Source organism: Chiloscyllium punctatum, unplaced genomic scaffold, assembly GCF_047496795.1.
Source record: "Chiloscyllium punctatum isolate Juve2018m unplaced genomic scaffold, sChiPun1.3 scaffold_303, whole genome shotgun sequence".
NCBI lineage: Eukaryota > Metazoa > Chordata > Chondrichthyes > Orectolobiformes > Hemiscylliidae > Chiloscyllium > Chiloscyllium punctatum.
In genome coordinates this window covers 112859-128437 of record NW_027310037.1, presented here as the reverse complement: position 1 = coordinate 128437, position 15579 = coordinate 112859, and the positions used below count along the sequence as shown (strand labels likewise).

Here is a 15579-nt window from a genome sequence, read left to right as displayed (position 1 = left end):
ACCCTATGGTGTCCCTCTCATTCAATGCTAGCCCCATTCTCCCACCCATCTTGGCTGGAGGTATCCAGCATCGCCCGGATGCCCCTGGATATTCCATTATCCCTTGCACTGGTGCCACCTTTAAAAGGACAATGGGCACTCGATTGAGCTTTCCTCAGTTTGGAGCTGCCATGTACAGTTTACCCAGACCATAGCAGATAAGAATCAATTACACCACGGTATGTCAACAGGGTCACAGATATCCTGGTGGATGCGTTAGTACATGTCTTCACAGAGTGGGCCACACCACCAGACGCACCGACGCACTGAGCTCACCACCCAGCTCAGTGCAGTACCAGCGATCTGTAGCAATGTCCAGCAATACAGGACAAACATCGATAACATTCCCCACTCTGCGAGGATAAGGTCATTGTATGCTCTCTGGTCCCTCATGCTAAACGTATGTCTGTTCCAGCACCGACACCCGAACAAGGCTCATGCTCCACCACTCTCACTCCTGCATGCACCAGCCACCCCTCTCTCTCTGTGTCTCTTGCCTTTGTAATATCCCCACAGATTGTAGAATGCTCTGGAGAATGCTGATTATGGAATATCCCAAATAATATTCCAAATAATTCCCAGTTTCAGGAAAATGGTAGTGCCCCAGTGTGTAAAACATTAGGTGAAGGAACAGAGTGTTTCTTTTTAAATCACATGCAACTAAAATCCATCATGAGTCCATTCAGCCCTTCAAATATGCTGTACCATTTAATAAGATCGAGGGTGATCTGAATGTCTCCTGAGCTTCACGTTGCAGGAACTTTCCATCATTTTCAGCCTCTGGTACCTGTTACTGACCAGACAACACTCACCCACTTCCTGCCTTCGGTTTCTTCAAGAATGTGTTCGGGAGGCATTTCCCATGGGGACCAACCCTCCAAAAAATATATTCCATCAGCTTTTTACTTTCAGACAATGGTTAGCATGCTTCACACAGAACAATCAAAAATGTACTTATATTTTATAGTTATCGACATCTAATCACAACGAGTAATTCTGGTTATTTCACTTGGTCAACTTATTCATACAAAGATAGCATCCAAACAACTGTCTCGCTATAAAATACAATTTCCAGTGAAGATTTTTTTTTCCTCAGCTATTAGCTTGACCGTTATCTGAATTGTACCTTTTCTCCTTCTTATCAAAGTTTATATTTTACTTTGACTTTGGCTATTTCTGTCTATAGCAGTTACACAGTCTCGCAATCTGTTTGCTGGATGGCTGGCTTGTGATACAGAGGAAAGCCAACAGTGCATGTTCAATTCCCCACACAGACAGAGGTTGCTATGAAGGGGACGCTCTCTCAACATCGTCCTGTCACCCGAGGTGTGATGACCCTTAAGATAAACCATATTTGTGGTCTCACTAATGAGAAAGTGGTTTTTTGGGACTCTAATCTATCCATGTTAACATGTTAATTTTTTCAAAAATATTTTTTATTCAGAGAAAATCTTTTTAATGCTTCAATGAACCAATAAGTACCCAACTCAAAAAACAATGCAAATTGAACACAATTACACCCATGTGCATGTACATAAAGAAAAACAAGGTAAATCAACGGACCGAAGAAAAACAAAAAAAAATTAAAAAACGAATAGTCGAACTCAGTGTAACAAAACTATAGGTCTCAAACTTCAAGAGCATTAACTAATACACGTTCATTTGCTCATAATTCTTCCTCTCTGGACAGTAGATTCATTAGTCAAGTTCGTCATAGCTATATACAAGTCCTTATTAGAGTGGAAGACAGCCTGTACCTTGGTAATTCAAAAAGGGCTGCCATGTCTTATAAAAATCCTCTATTTTCTGGTGCAACATACCTTTTAAAAAGCCCAAAGGGCTATGCTCCATGACGAGGTTACGACAACCCAATAGACCCAGGGCGTTTTCAGACACCCAACACAACAGGACTTTTTTTTTCTGAACCCAGAGAGTGAGGGTATTAAAGTGTTTTTTCCTCTGCACATCTGAGTAAGGTAGACTGGGAAGAACCAGGAAAAGGGAAATCTGATCCATCTCCAATTCGTTCCCCAAGATCCTCTCCATCCCAGAGAACACACCGCTCCGATAGCACCGGTGGAAGTTCAACAAGCAATGAGTAAGAGTGTCCATAGTCATTCTGTACTTAAGACATACTCCCATCTTGAATTTTGAGAGAGGATCTAGGGCCAGATAGACTCTATGAAGAATCTTCAACTACATGGCAAGAGTCTTCTTACAGATCGAAATACTTCTTGCATTTTCACAAACATCCTCCCATTTGTGTGAAGAGATCTCAAACCACAACTCTCTTTGCAGACCTCAGAAAGGCACAACGTCTCGTCTGAGGGGCCACACTCCAACAAATGATAAAGGGTACTGATAGAGAGTGTGTTCTTAGTACTAAGCACCCTCTTCTCTGTAGCGGATCTGTGCGGCCTATTAAAAGCGTGGTTCTTTTTTGAATAACATCTCTGATCTTATAAAAAGAAAACAGAAGAGATCTCTACGTGGTAGTCTATAGTTACGACTTATTTGATCAAAGGACATCCTTGTTTCTCCCTCAGATAAATCATAAAAGCAAGATACACCCACGAGTTGCCCACAGTTTAAACATGGAATCCGGAATCCCCGTCAGAAACATGGTACACCACGTTTAAGGGTAAGAAATGAGGTTTGGCTATATTGTACTCGCTCGGACACATTGCCCTCCCTACTTTAAAATAATTGATACTTATTGTGAAATGACAATACTTCGTAACTGTCCTCATTTTGTCTATGAATAGTAATCTAATAAGAGAGCACTTTGCCTGAGAGGCTTCAATATCTAACCATATTGACGCTGAGGCCTCACTAACATCAGGTGACGAAGAGCTTAATTGATAGCTTTTAATATCCGGGAGATCTACTCCCCACAAATTGCGGGGTCGTTGTAATTTGGTTAAGTTGATAAGGGGTTGCTTATGGTGACAAATCAAAGAGCTACATCATCCATTTAGTCGCCTAAATGTTTGTATGGGAAACATCAAAAAAAGCATTCACACAGGGAATAGCAAACAAGGGAGGGAATTCATGTTAATAAATGTTTTTAAAAATTACTTACCGGTAGCGGACAGCGGTGTTTTCTCTTTCACAGAAGGAGCGGGAGCAGCGGAGGAAGTGACAAGGACCAGAGGGGCAGCCGGGAAGGAAAGCAGTGACCACATATATCAGCAAGGTGGTTAAACCCGAGACTCTACAACTGTAGTGTCTCCCACCCGCCCTCCTCCTCTAACCTAGTTAATAAGGTAACACTCATTCTAAAGTTCCTCTATTGAATATAAATTTGTTATTAATTTTATAGCAACTTGAATTAAACTTTCTACTTTAGTACTGAGTGGGTCTTCAGATAAGTCGGGTATGGATGCTGGGGCAGATGCTTGCTCCTCCTGCAGAATGTGGCAGGTGGGAGACACGGAACACGTCTCCGCTGGCAACATCTGCGGAAGTGCACCCGACTCCAGCTCTTTGAAAACCGTGTTAGTGAATTGGAGCTGGAACTGGATGAACTACGGATCATTCGGGAGGCTGAGGGGGTAATTAAGAGGAGTTACCGGGAGTTGGTCACTCCTAAGGCTCAGGACAACGATGGATGGGTTACAGTTAGGGGGAGGGAAAGGGAACAGACAGACAGTTCAGAGATCCCCTGTGGACATTCCCCTCAGCAATAAGTATACCATTTTGGATACTCCTTGGGGGGGATGACCTACCAGAGGAAAGCCATAGCAGTCAGTTCTCTGGCACTGATCCTGATACTGTGGCAAAGAAGGGAAGGGGCAGGATAGAAAAGTACTCGTGGTAGGGGACTCGATAGTTAGGGGAATCAACAGGAGATTTTGTGGTCAGGATCGGGATTCCCGGAAGGTATGTTGCCTCCCTGGTGCTAGGGTCTGGGACGTCTCCGATCGGGTGTCGAAGGTTCTAAAAGGGGAGGGCGTACAGCCAGAAATCGTGTTACATATTGGCACTAATAATATATCCAGAAAAAGGATCGAGGATATAAAAAGTGATTTCAGGGAGTTAGGATGGAAGCTGCAAAGCAGGACGAATAAAGTAGTGTTCTCTAGTTTACTACCGGTGCCACGAGATAGCGAGGCAAGGAGCAGGGAGCGGGTGCAGCTTATCACGTAGCTGTGCAGCTGGTGTAGGAGAGAGGGCTTCAGATATGTAGATAATTGGGATGCCTTCAGGGGAAGTTGGGACCTGTACAAGAAGGACGGTTGCATCTGAACTGGAAGGGGACCAATGTCCTGAGTGGAAGGTTTGCTCAAGTAATTCGAGAGGGTTTAAACTAGTATGGCAGGGGGGGTGGGAACCTGAGCTGTCTACCAGAGGTGAGAGTTGATGCAGATTAGGTAATAGCAAGAGGTAGACCAGCTAGAGGGAAGGATTTTCCTGGGAAGTGACCAAGGGATCAGTTAAAGTTTGTTTGCTTTAACGCAATGAGTATCAGGAATAAAAGTGATGAACTTAGAGCATGGATCAGTACCTGGTGCTATGATGTTGTGGTCATAACAGAGACATGGGTTTCTCAGGGGCAGGAATGGTTGCTGGATGTTCCAGGGTTTAGAGCATTTAAAAAAGAATAGGGAGGGGGGGAAAGAGGAGGGGGTGTAGCACTACTAATCAGAGAGGGTATCACAGCTACAGAAGCTTCCATTGTCGAGGAATATCTGCCTACCGAGTCAGTATGGGTGGAAATTAGGAACAGCAAGGGAGCAGTCACCTCGTTAGGGGTTTTCTACAAGCCCCCCAATAGCAGCAGGGAGATGGAAGAAAGCATAGGTCGGCAGATTTTGGAAAAGTGTGAATGTAGTAGGGTTGTTGTAATGGGATTTCTTTAACTTTCCCAATGTTGATTGGAACCTCCTTCGAGCAGAAGATTTGAATGGAGCTGTTTTTGTAAGGTGTATTCAGGAGGGTTTCCTAACTCAGTCCGTTGACAGGCCGACGAGGGGAGAGACCATTCTAGACTTGGTGCTCGGAAACAAACCGCGGCAGGTATCAGATCTTGTGGTGGGAGAGCATTTTGGTGATAGTGACCACAACTGCCTCACATTCGACATAGCTAGAGAGAAGGAGAGGATTAGGCAAAATGGGAGGATATTTAATTGGGAAAGAGGAAATCATGATGCAATTAGACATGAGTTAGGAAGCATGGATTGGGAGCAATTGTACCATGGTGCAGGCACTATAGACAACTGGAGACTGTTTAAGGAGCAGTTGCTGAAACTGATGAATAAACATGTCCCACTAAGTCAGTCAACAAGTGATAAGATAAAGGAAGCTTGGATGACGAGAACGGTGGATTTCTCGTCCAAAGGAAAAAGGTAGCTTACATAAGGTGGAGGAAGCTAGGGTCAAGCTCAGCTCGAGAGGATTACAGGCAGGCGAGGAAGGAGATCAAAAATGGTCTGAGGAGAGCCTGGAGGGGGCACGAAAAAGGCTTGGCAGAACGGATTAGGGAGAACATAAAGGTATTTTACACTTATGTGAGGAATAAGAGAATGGTCAAAGAGAGAGTACGGCTGATCAAGGATAGCATAGGGAATTTATGTGTGGAGTCTGAGGAGGTAGGGGAAGCCCTAAATGAGTTTTTGTGCTTCTGTCTTTACGAAAGAAATGAACTTTGTAGTGAATGAAACCTTTGAAGCGCAGGTGTGCATCCTGAAAAGGATAGAGATAGAGGAAGCTGATTTACTGAACATTTTGTCAAACATTAAGGTTGACAAGTCGCCAAGCCCGGCCCAGATTTGTCCTCGGCCGCTTTGGGAAACGAGAAATGCAATTGCTTCGTCACTTGTGAAGATCTTTGCATCCTCGCTCTCCACTGGAGTCGTACCTGAGGACGGGAGAGAGGAAAAATGTAATTCCTCCCTTCAAGAAAGGAAATAGGGAAATCCCCGACCAGTAAGTCGCACGTCTGTCGTCTGCAAGGTGTTAGAAAGGATTCTGAGGGATAGGATTTATGGCCATCTGGAAGAGCATGGCTTGATTAAATGCAGTCAACAAGACTTTGTAATGGGCAGGTCATGCCTCACAAACCTTATCGAATTCTTTGAGGATGTGACTAGAAAAGTTGATGAGGGTCGAGCTGTGGATGTGGTGTATATGGATTTCAGCAAGGTGTTTGATAAGGTTCCCCATGGTAGGCTCATTCAGAAGGTCAGGAGGAATGGGATACAGGGGAACTTAGCTGTCTGGATACAGAATTGGCTGGCCAACAGAAGACAGCGAGTGGTAGTAGAAGGAAAATATTCTGCCTGGAAGTCTGTGGAGAGTGGTGTTTCACAGGACTCTGTCCTTCGGCCTCGACTGTTTGTAATTTTTATTAATGACTTGGATGAGGGGATTGAAGGATGGGACAGCAAGTTTCCAGACGACACAAAGGTTGGAGGTGTCGTTGACATTATAGAGGGCTGTTGTAGGCTGCAGCGGGACATTGACAGGATGCAGAGATGGGCTGAGAGGTTGCAGATGGAGTTCAACCTGGATAAATGAGAAGTGATGCATTTTGGAAGGTCGAATTATAAAGCTGAGTACAGGATTATGGATATGATTCTTGGCAGTGTGGAGGAACAGAGGGATCTTGGTGTGCAGGTACATAGATCCCTTAGAATGTCCACCCAAGTGGATAGCGTTGTTAAGAGAGCATATGGTGTTTTGGCTTTCTTTAACAGGGGTATTGAGTTTAAGAGTCGTGAGATCTTGCTGCATCTCTCTAAAACTTTGGTTAGACTGCAATTGAATACTGCGTCCAATTCTGCTCGATGTGGATGCTTTGGAGAGGGTTCAGAGGAGGTTTACCAGGATGCTGCCTGGACTGGAGGGCTTATCTTATGAGGAGAGGTTGACTGAGCTCGGACTTTTTTCATTAGAGAAAAGGTCGAGAAGAGGGGACCTAATTGAGGTATACAAGATAATGAGAAGCATCGATAGAGTCGTTAGCCAGAGACCATTTCTCAGGGCAAAAATTACTAACACGAGGGGTCATAGTTTTAAGCTGATTGGAGGAAGGTATAGAGGGTATGTCAGGGGCGGATTCTTTACACAGAGAGTTGTGAGAGCATGGAAGGCATTGCCAGCAGCAGTTGTGGAAGCAAGGTCATTGGGGACATTTAAGAGACTACTGGACATGCATACTGTCACAGACATTTGAGGGTGCATAAATGAGGATCAGTGGTCGGCACAACATCGTGGGCTGAAGGGCCTGTTCAGTGCTGTATTGTTTTATGTTCTATGTTCTATGTTCTAATATACATAAATAGGAAACATGCCCATTATCCCTTGGGACCATTGAAAATGAAATCAGGATTCTCCCACAGCATTAGTTATTTCCCTGAGTTCGCCCATAAACATGGCCTCCGACTTTATAAAATCAATGGTAAAGCCGGAAAAGGCACCAAACGAGCTGATGCATCGCATGTGGTAAGGTACCAAAACTGTGGGATTTAACAAAAATTTAAGACCATCATCTGTAAACAATGTAAACTTACGTGACTTCTATCTCACTTCTAGGGCAGATATGTTGGGGTCCCTGCAGATGGCCTTCGCCAGTGGCTCAATCACCAACTTAAACAACACTGGCGAAAGCGGTTAACCTTGTCGACTTCCTTTAGAAATATTAATTTTACAGGATCACACTTAGAGGATCACTTTCAAGGATCCTTACCCACTTGATAAAAACTTTGCCTGTACCAAACCATTCTAATATATAGAAGAGATACGGTCACTCAACCCAAGCAAATTACTTCTCTGCATTTAAAGAGATCATTAATACCGGTATAATTTGCTGTTGATACGCTTGGATCATATTGAGCAATCTCCTAACATTGTTGGAATATCTACAGCCTTTTATAAGCCGGTGTGGCACTTTGACAATGGAAGGATAAATAGTTTCCATCCTCAATGTGAGGGACTCAGACAAAATTTTGAAATCAATATTTAGAAGTGAGATGGGCCTACGAGAAGCACAATCTTTTGGTGTCTTTCTTTTCTTAAGAATAAGAGAGATACGAGCCTCTCTTAAGGATAGTGGGAGGCAGTCGTGACTGTGAGAGTGACTAAAATTGTAAGCATCGGCCCTGACAATTGGTTTATAAATTCCTCATAAAATTCACTTGGATATCCGTCAGGACTAGGCGCCTTTCCGCCTGGAAGCTGCTTTACGCCCTTCTGCACTGACAATGGTGCGTTAAGGCAAGACACTTATTTGGGAGTTACCCCTGGAAGATTCAAGTTCTTGAAGAAAGATTACATCTTAATCCATTTATCCACATAATGCTCAGTCTGATATAATTCGGAGTAAAATCTCCAAAATGCTGTTTGTATATTTATGGGATCGCAGGTAAGTGTCCCAGTACCTTCCCTAATTGAGGTAGTGGCTTTGGGGCTCTCTTTTCCCTCGCAAGATAGGCTAAATACTTACCAGGCGTATCACCATGCTCAAAAAGCCTTTGTTTTGCAAAAGTAAATACCTTCTTAACTGTCTGTGTGAGCATAGAATTCACTGCAGACCGAAGCGTTGTGATCCTCTGCAGTCTCGCCACCGAGGGTCTATCACAGTATGCCCTCTCGGCTGCCTTCAACCGTGCCTGGAGCAAGCATTCCTGCTCCAGCTTCCCGCATCTTAAAGAATAATTATTCCTTTGGCATAAGCCTTAGCAATTTTCCATAGAATGGATGGGTTACTGGTTGAATCTGAATTAATGGCTAAGAAAGATCTGAATTCATTACAGAAATACTCAATGAACTTACTATCCTTAAGAATAAAGGGAACCACTCGCCAGTGTCTTGAACCTGCTATATTGCCCTTAATCTTAATCAATAAGTATACTGTTGCATGGTCAGAAATGGTAATATTCACAATTGTACAGAACACCACTGAATTGAAGATTGCTGCAAGGTGAGGAAGAGATCAACACTAGTGTGGCATTTCTGTGGGTTAAAGAAGAAAGTAAAATCCCTATTTCTGAGGTGGATCTGCCTCCAAACATCCACCAGCCCCAGTTCCACACAAAAATCCACTAATTGCTTAGATTGGAAAGATGCTACTGGGGGCCTTTGGGCATACTGTCCACCGTGGGTGCAAAAGACAATTGAAATCTCCTCCTACAATGTTGTGCTGTGAAGAAAGATTACTTAATTTGGAAAATGCATCTATCAGGAATTTCCGGCAGTGAACAGGGGGCAATAAACATTCAAACTACTGCTTTGTTCCCCATATATCTTTGAGGGTTATGATCCTCCCGTGGGTGTCTAATACAATCTACTAATTTTAATGAAAGATTCTTCCTCACCAGTGTTGTTTCTCTCTTATTCCTAGTGTTAAAAGATGAGAAATAAACCCGATCAAACCCACCTTGCTGTAATGTCAAATGTTCCTTGTCATCAAAGTGCATCTATGCAATACGACAATATCCACCCTCTCCTTTTTCTTAACTGGCGAATGGCTCCCCTTAATGTTCCAGATACACCGTTTAAGCACTTCATTAGCCATTACACACTGAAACAATATTTGAAATCCAGTGAGGAAGAACTCGAATTACAAATCGCTGAGCATCAATGAAAACAGAATCATAGAGCCTAAAAAAACATACAACCTAAAGCTACTACAACTAATAAGCTCTCAAAACGTTCCAAAACTAAATACATACAAATGCAAAAAAAGATACAAAGTGCCAATGGCACTCAGGAAGGGCATTTACCCCCCGTCGACTGGGGGCATTTGCACGTCACAAATCTCTATCTTCTCCCCCATTATCAATACTGCATCCAGGGCAATTAATCACAAACATCGAGACTGAACTGCCCTTAGGTAGGTATTCAGTCATCACGATCACCTTCATAACTCCATCCAGCTTGAGCCGAACCTGACACACAAACTAAGCAAGAGAAAAACGAGCATTAACACTAATGAGGGAGGTAAAAGTATGTACTCTATCCAGCCCCGTCTATAATTTAACACTGCTTAATACCAGAAACTGTCATCAAACTTTCTTTTTAAAAAGAGAAACAAGGTTATCGCTTTCCATTAACGCATCCAGCCTACTTTAAAGTGTCCACAAAGTTTTCACAACCTCTGGAGAGTTAGTGGATCTATTGAAAGATCCACTAGTGCATACGGAGCACCGCTGAGTTCATTAAGGAATACTGAATCTTAAGTTCCCTTAATCTTCTCTTGATATCATCAAAAGATTTTATTTTCTGAATCATTGCCGCTGAAAACACCTGGAAGAACATAATCCTGGAGCCCTCTTCGGGTCTCTTCCCTGTGTTCTGGAGGCTTCCCTAAGTCTTTGTTTGTCCTTGCAACAATGTAATAGCACAAGGACAGGGTGAGGGCGTTGGTCTGAGCCTGACCTGCGCACCGTAACCCGATGAACTGTCTCACTCTTCACCCATCCCTCTTCAGCTTAGAAGTGAATGAATCTCTGCAGCCAGTTCTCGCAAAAAAGCTCACCGGCTGATCACCTTATGTCCGGTCCAGCAGACGGATGATATGAACATTCTTCATCCTGCTCTCGAGGTCGTCACCTTGTTTAGTTAAGGTACGGACCTATTTTTCAGGGGTGAAGATCCGCTCCTTACATGAATCGATCACAGTCTCTGCCCCTGCAGTTTGGCTCTCGACCTCATCCGTTCTGTTTTCAAGGCTTTCAAGTTGCTGTTCATGTTTTTGGAGCACTGCTGAGAGTGGTTCTATCCTCCCGCTGAATTTTTCGTCAATCATGGCTTCAGTCATTTCCCGTAACTTGGTGAACTGGGTCAAGTCCTGGTGGGTAACGTGGTCCATTGAACGAGCAGAGGGTGTTACAGGTGCGGCCACAGACATGCGTATTGGGACTTACTCGATCCTTTCCCATGTTTTGTCATTTCCACTTGACAAAATGGCATCAGTAAGGATTCTGTAGCTCTTTTAGTGTTCAATTGTAAGTAAATGACTGTGGTGGGGTGGGATAGAGCATTATTGTGATGCAGAGATCAGCAAAGCAGACCTTTCAGATCGCTGCCATCTTGTTTCCTCTTTAAAACTTTATCGACGTTATCATTTCGTTTAATTCCCGGATATTCTGGAGCCGTGTCATTCAGTACCACTGTCTACATTTTCCTCAACACTGCACATTGCTGTCCACTCATCGATAATCCTTGACTCATCTATGATTCATGAACCTTGCCTCAAAAATATTCAATATCTCTGCCTCGAATGGTCTGCAGGGAAGAGTGTTCCAAAGACTCACTACACCCTGAGAAAACAAAACTAAACAGACTCATCGGTGTGTGAGATTAGTTTATTTTTGCATTCTTATCTGGGAAAGGATATAGTAACATTGGAAACAATTCAGAGGTGTTTCACTTAATTCATTCCATGCATGAAGGGCTGATATTATGGGGACTTTAACAGGTTACCCTTGGAGTGAGAGCTGATCGCATTGAAATATACAAAGCCTTGAGGCGAGTGAACCAGTTATATACTGACTGAGAGTTTGTAGAGCCCAAACTTGATGCTGTTGTCATTGAACCCCTACAGTGTGGAAGCAGGACATTCGACCCATCGAGTCCATACCAACCCGCCGAACAGTATCCCACAAGACCTGTCCCCCTACCCTATCCATGTAACCCTGCATTTCCCATGACTAACCCACTTAACCTTCACATCCCTGGTCACTCTGGTTAATTTAGCATGGTCAATCAAACTAAGCTGCACATCTTTGAACTGTGGGAGGAAACTGGAGAACTGGGAAGAAACCCATACAGACACGGGAAGAATGTTCAAACTCCACATAGAGTGTCGGATGAGGTTAGAATTGAGGTCAGCTCCTTGCTGATATGAGGCAGCAGTGCTAACCACAAATCTATCACGGTGCTCCGTTAGCGCTATTAGTTACCTGCGGCTGATGAAAGAAATTTGCCTGACTTGTTCCTATCACTGAACCCTACCCCGTCTGAGACCTTTATCATCGGCCATATCACCAACCCGGTTACATTTAAAATTTGTTGTTAGCAGTGAAGGAGTAGGACTAGAAAAGGAAACAGTGGCATCCTCCAACCTCAGTCAGAACCAGAGTGAGGAAAAATTCACAAAGTCGGATTTCACTCAAGTGAAATTCCCTTCCCCAGAAGTTTGGGATGGCTGAATCATTATATTATATCGTGGCTGGCTTTGTCTGATTTTCCATAGACAGGTGAATCAGGGATAATGGTGCATTGAGAGAAAAGTGCAGCTGGGACGACAGTGAGATGAGCCACGACCATATTTACTGGTGGAGTTGTGTCAAAGGGCCGTTTGGCCCACTCGTGTCCCTCAGCTCTGTTCTGATGTTCCATTCAGCCCTTCGGACCTGCTACAAACAGGCAGATCGAAGCCACGCCGATGGTTAGGTGTAGTTTCGGAAATGCACTTGGAAATTCCAGGGTTGGTCAGGAAGTGGCCCCCAGCCGCAATCCTTTTTTTTCCATGCTTCTCCACTCTGTAACTTCTGCTCTGGAATTGCTTTGAATGCAGTTCCCATATCCCATCCAGGGTTAACTCACGCAAATTTTCTCCTCTCCCGAATGCAACATTGTACAACACGACTTCCAGGAAAATAACCAATTACTTTCCATAAGCATAACATAAAAAACTAAGAAGTAGGAACATGAGACGGCTATTCGGCCCCTCAAGTCTGAACTCTCATTCAATAGGAACATGGCTGCTCTATGTCCGGGCTCAACTCCACTTTCCTACCAATTTCCTGCATCCCTCCACAATCCTCTGGGTGAGGGAATTCCAGACATTCACTACCTTCTGAGAGAATACTTCATTTTTCACCTCAGATTGAAATCAATGTTCCTTATTCAGTATCTACCACCTCGAGTTCGAGACTCAGAGGAAACACCTTCTCAGCATTTACTTTGTCAAGCCCCCTTTGTATCTTGTACATTTCAGTAATATCACCCTCATTCACTTCAACCACAATGATTAATCTCACCATTTTAAATGTATTCAATAACTCAACCCTTCCATCCCAGGAAGCTGCCTCATGAACCAACCCAGTTACTTGCTGCATCAGCATGCTGACGTTACGTTTCATACTCAGGAACACTCCAATCCCTTTGTACTACTCCTTTATGGGAGTCCTCTTCATTAAATAGCAGCCTGCATTTTGGTTCTCAAAGTGATCCACTAACTCCAATGGATATTGCACTCAGCTCCCGCGGTCAGGTTATCAGTATAGATTGTACATAACTGATGCCATCGGCCTGATATTTGTGGTAATCCAGTAGATACGTCTTTATCATAAAGATCCATTAATCCTGACTCTCCGATTTCTATGTGTTAAGCAACCATTATCCCATGCTAATATATTATTCATCATACTACAAGCCTCTGTCTTGTGTCAGAACGTTTATTTTGTGATATCTTATGAAAACTTTCTGGAAAGCCTCATGTTGACCAGTTCCCTTTATCAAATCTGCTTGTCACTTTCTCAGGGATTCTTGATGAACGGCTCCTGCCCGAAACATTGATTTTCCTGCTCCTTGAATGCAGTGCTTTTCCAGCATGAAACTAATCTTGACATTCTCAGGGATCGACAAAAAAAGAATTTGTATGATTTTACAGAGCAAAAAATAGTTTCCCCATCACAAAACCATGCTAACTCTGCATTAAGCTTTTCTAAGTGCCCTGCAATTCCTTCCTAAATAACAGGCTCTAGCAGATTCCCAGCAATAATGGTTAGGCTAAATTGTTCCTGCGTTCTGTCTCATTCCTTTTTTGAAGACAGGCGCCACATTGGAGGTTCTCCAGTTTCACTGGAACACTCCTGTAATCCAAAGAGTTATGGAATATTTCACACAGTGCCACTAGTCACTCTGTGACCACTTCTTTTAAAATTAACTATGAATTATTGCTGACCTGCCTACCCTTATTCTTATCAGTTAGGTAAATACCTTGTACCTTTTGTTAGAGACAGTTCAATAACTTCCCTCCTGTTACCATTTTGTTTATACCATTGACATGCTTACACTACTTTCCTCATGATGAGTGATTTAAAATACTAGTGTAAATTACCTGCCTGTTCCCTGTGGCCAGTTCTCCAGTCACACCCTCCTAATGGCCTCAATGTACTTTCCTCACTTCATTTCTGCCTCAGCTCACACACACATCTTCAAGCTTTTTTATGTTGACAGAAAAGCTCATGATGCTTGCTTTAATATTTCTTACCAATTTATTACATCATATCTTTTCGTACATTTTCCTCAATTTCTACATCCATCCAGCCATATCGTGCACAAACAGACCCTTTGGTCCAACTTGTCCATGCTGACAAGGTTTTCTAAATTAAATTAATCCCATCTGCTTGCACTTGGCCCATATGCCTCTAAACGTTTCCCATTCATATGTTGGTCCAAATGTCTTTGAAATATTGTGGCTGTACTTGCATCTCCCACTGTTCTTCTGGCAGTTCATTCCATACATACATCACACTCTGTGTAAAAAAAGTTGTCCCTTTGTCCCTTTCAAGTTTCCCCCCTTCCACCTTAAAGCTATGCATCTGTGTTTGAACTCCCCGATCCTGCAGAAAAGACCTTCGCTATTCACTCTATCCATGCCTCCCATGATATTATAAACTTCTAGAATGCCACCCTTCAAACTCGTACACTCCATCTGATACTAACTTCAAGATCAAACGTTTAAAGCTGAGCACTGCAAATTTGAAAGAATATTAAAAATGACAGGTGTAAAAACAGCCCAAACTTCATACTGTTAGCTTTGCTCTATGTTACAAAACTAAGGCAGCATGAAACTTTTACTCTGGTAATAAGAGGTCAAGCATCTGAATTCCATAGTGTGAAGGCAGTGATGATGTATACTGTGAAAACGTATAGATCTAGATCTATATAATACCACATTGTCAACATTCTCTCTCCTGTTCTCCCTATGGTTGTGTCTTCTTCATCTTACACTCAACGAGAGAGAACCCCTTTCCCCCATTCACACCTTAATTTAAACCCATTTTGCATCATCTTCTCGTTCACCACTGCTAATATCCTGTTTATCTTTTGCCACGCCCACTTTTCCAAGTCACCCATCCCCCATCTCCGGCAAGGGATTAAAAAGCCAACCCTTTTCAGTTCAGAACAAGTCGCATTGGACTTGTTATGCTAACTCTGTTTCTCTGTCTCTGCAGATGCTGCCAGACCTGCTGAGGTTCTTCAGAAATGAATAGGCACAACACAAATTTTCAATGAAACAAATAACTATGAATACTGGAAATAAATACAAAATAACTACAAAAATTGCTGAAGGAACTGCGGACTTTGTAGAGGGCCACTGGACTCGAAAGATTAACTCTACATCACTACAAAAGATGCCGCCAGAGCTGCTTTATTTCTTCAGCAATTTCTGTTTTTGAACAAGTTCCAATGACGTGTTTGAAAGCTGCTCAAACGCCCTGTCCAACACGGAGCGCCCTACACTGGGAACTGAAGTGCACACATTCATTCGTTCAGAAACTGCATAAGGCTGGCATCACTGAC

General features: G+C 43.2%; 1 long non-coding RNA gene across 1 annotated transcript; it reads left to right on the top strand.

Annotated features, from left to right (window-relative positions):
• The first annotated feature begins 2620 nt into the window (after positions 1 to 2620).
• On the top strand, positions 2621 to 15273 carry LOC140472347 (uncharacterized). Its single transcript, XR_011957568.1, has 3 exons — positions 2621 to 2680; positions 3155 to 3305; positions 15231 to 15273. It is a non-coding gene; the product is annotated as an uncharacterized lncRNA (long non-coding RNA).
• The last annotated feature ends 306 nt before the right edge of the window (positions 15274 to 15579 follow it).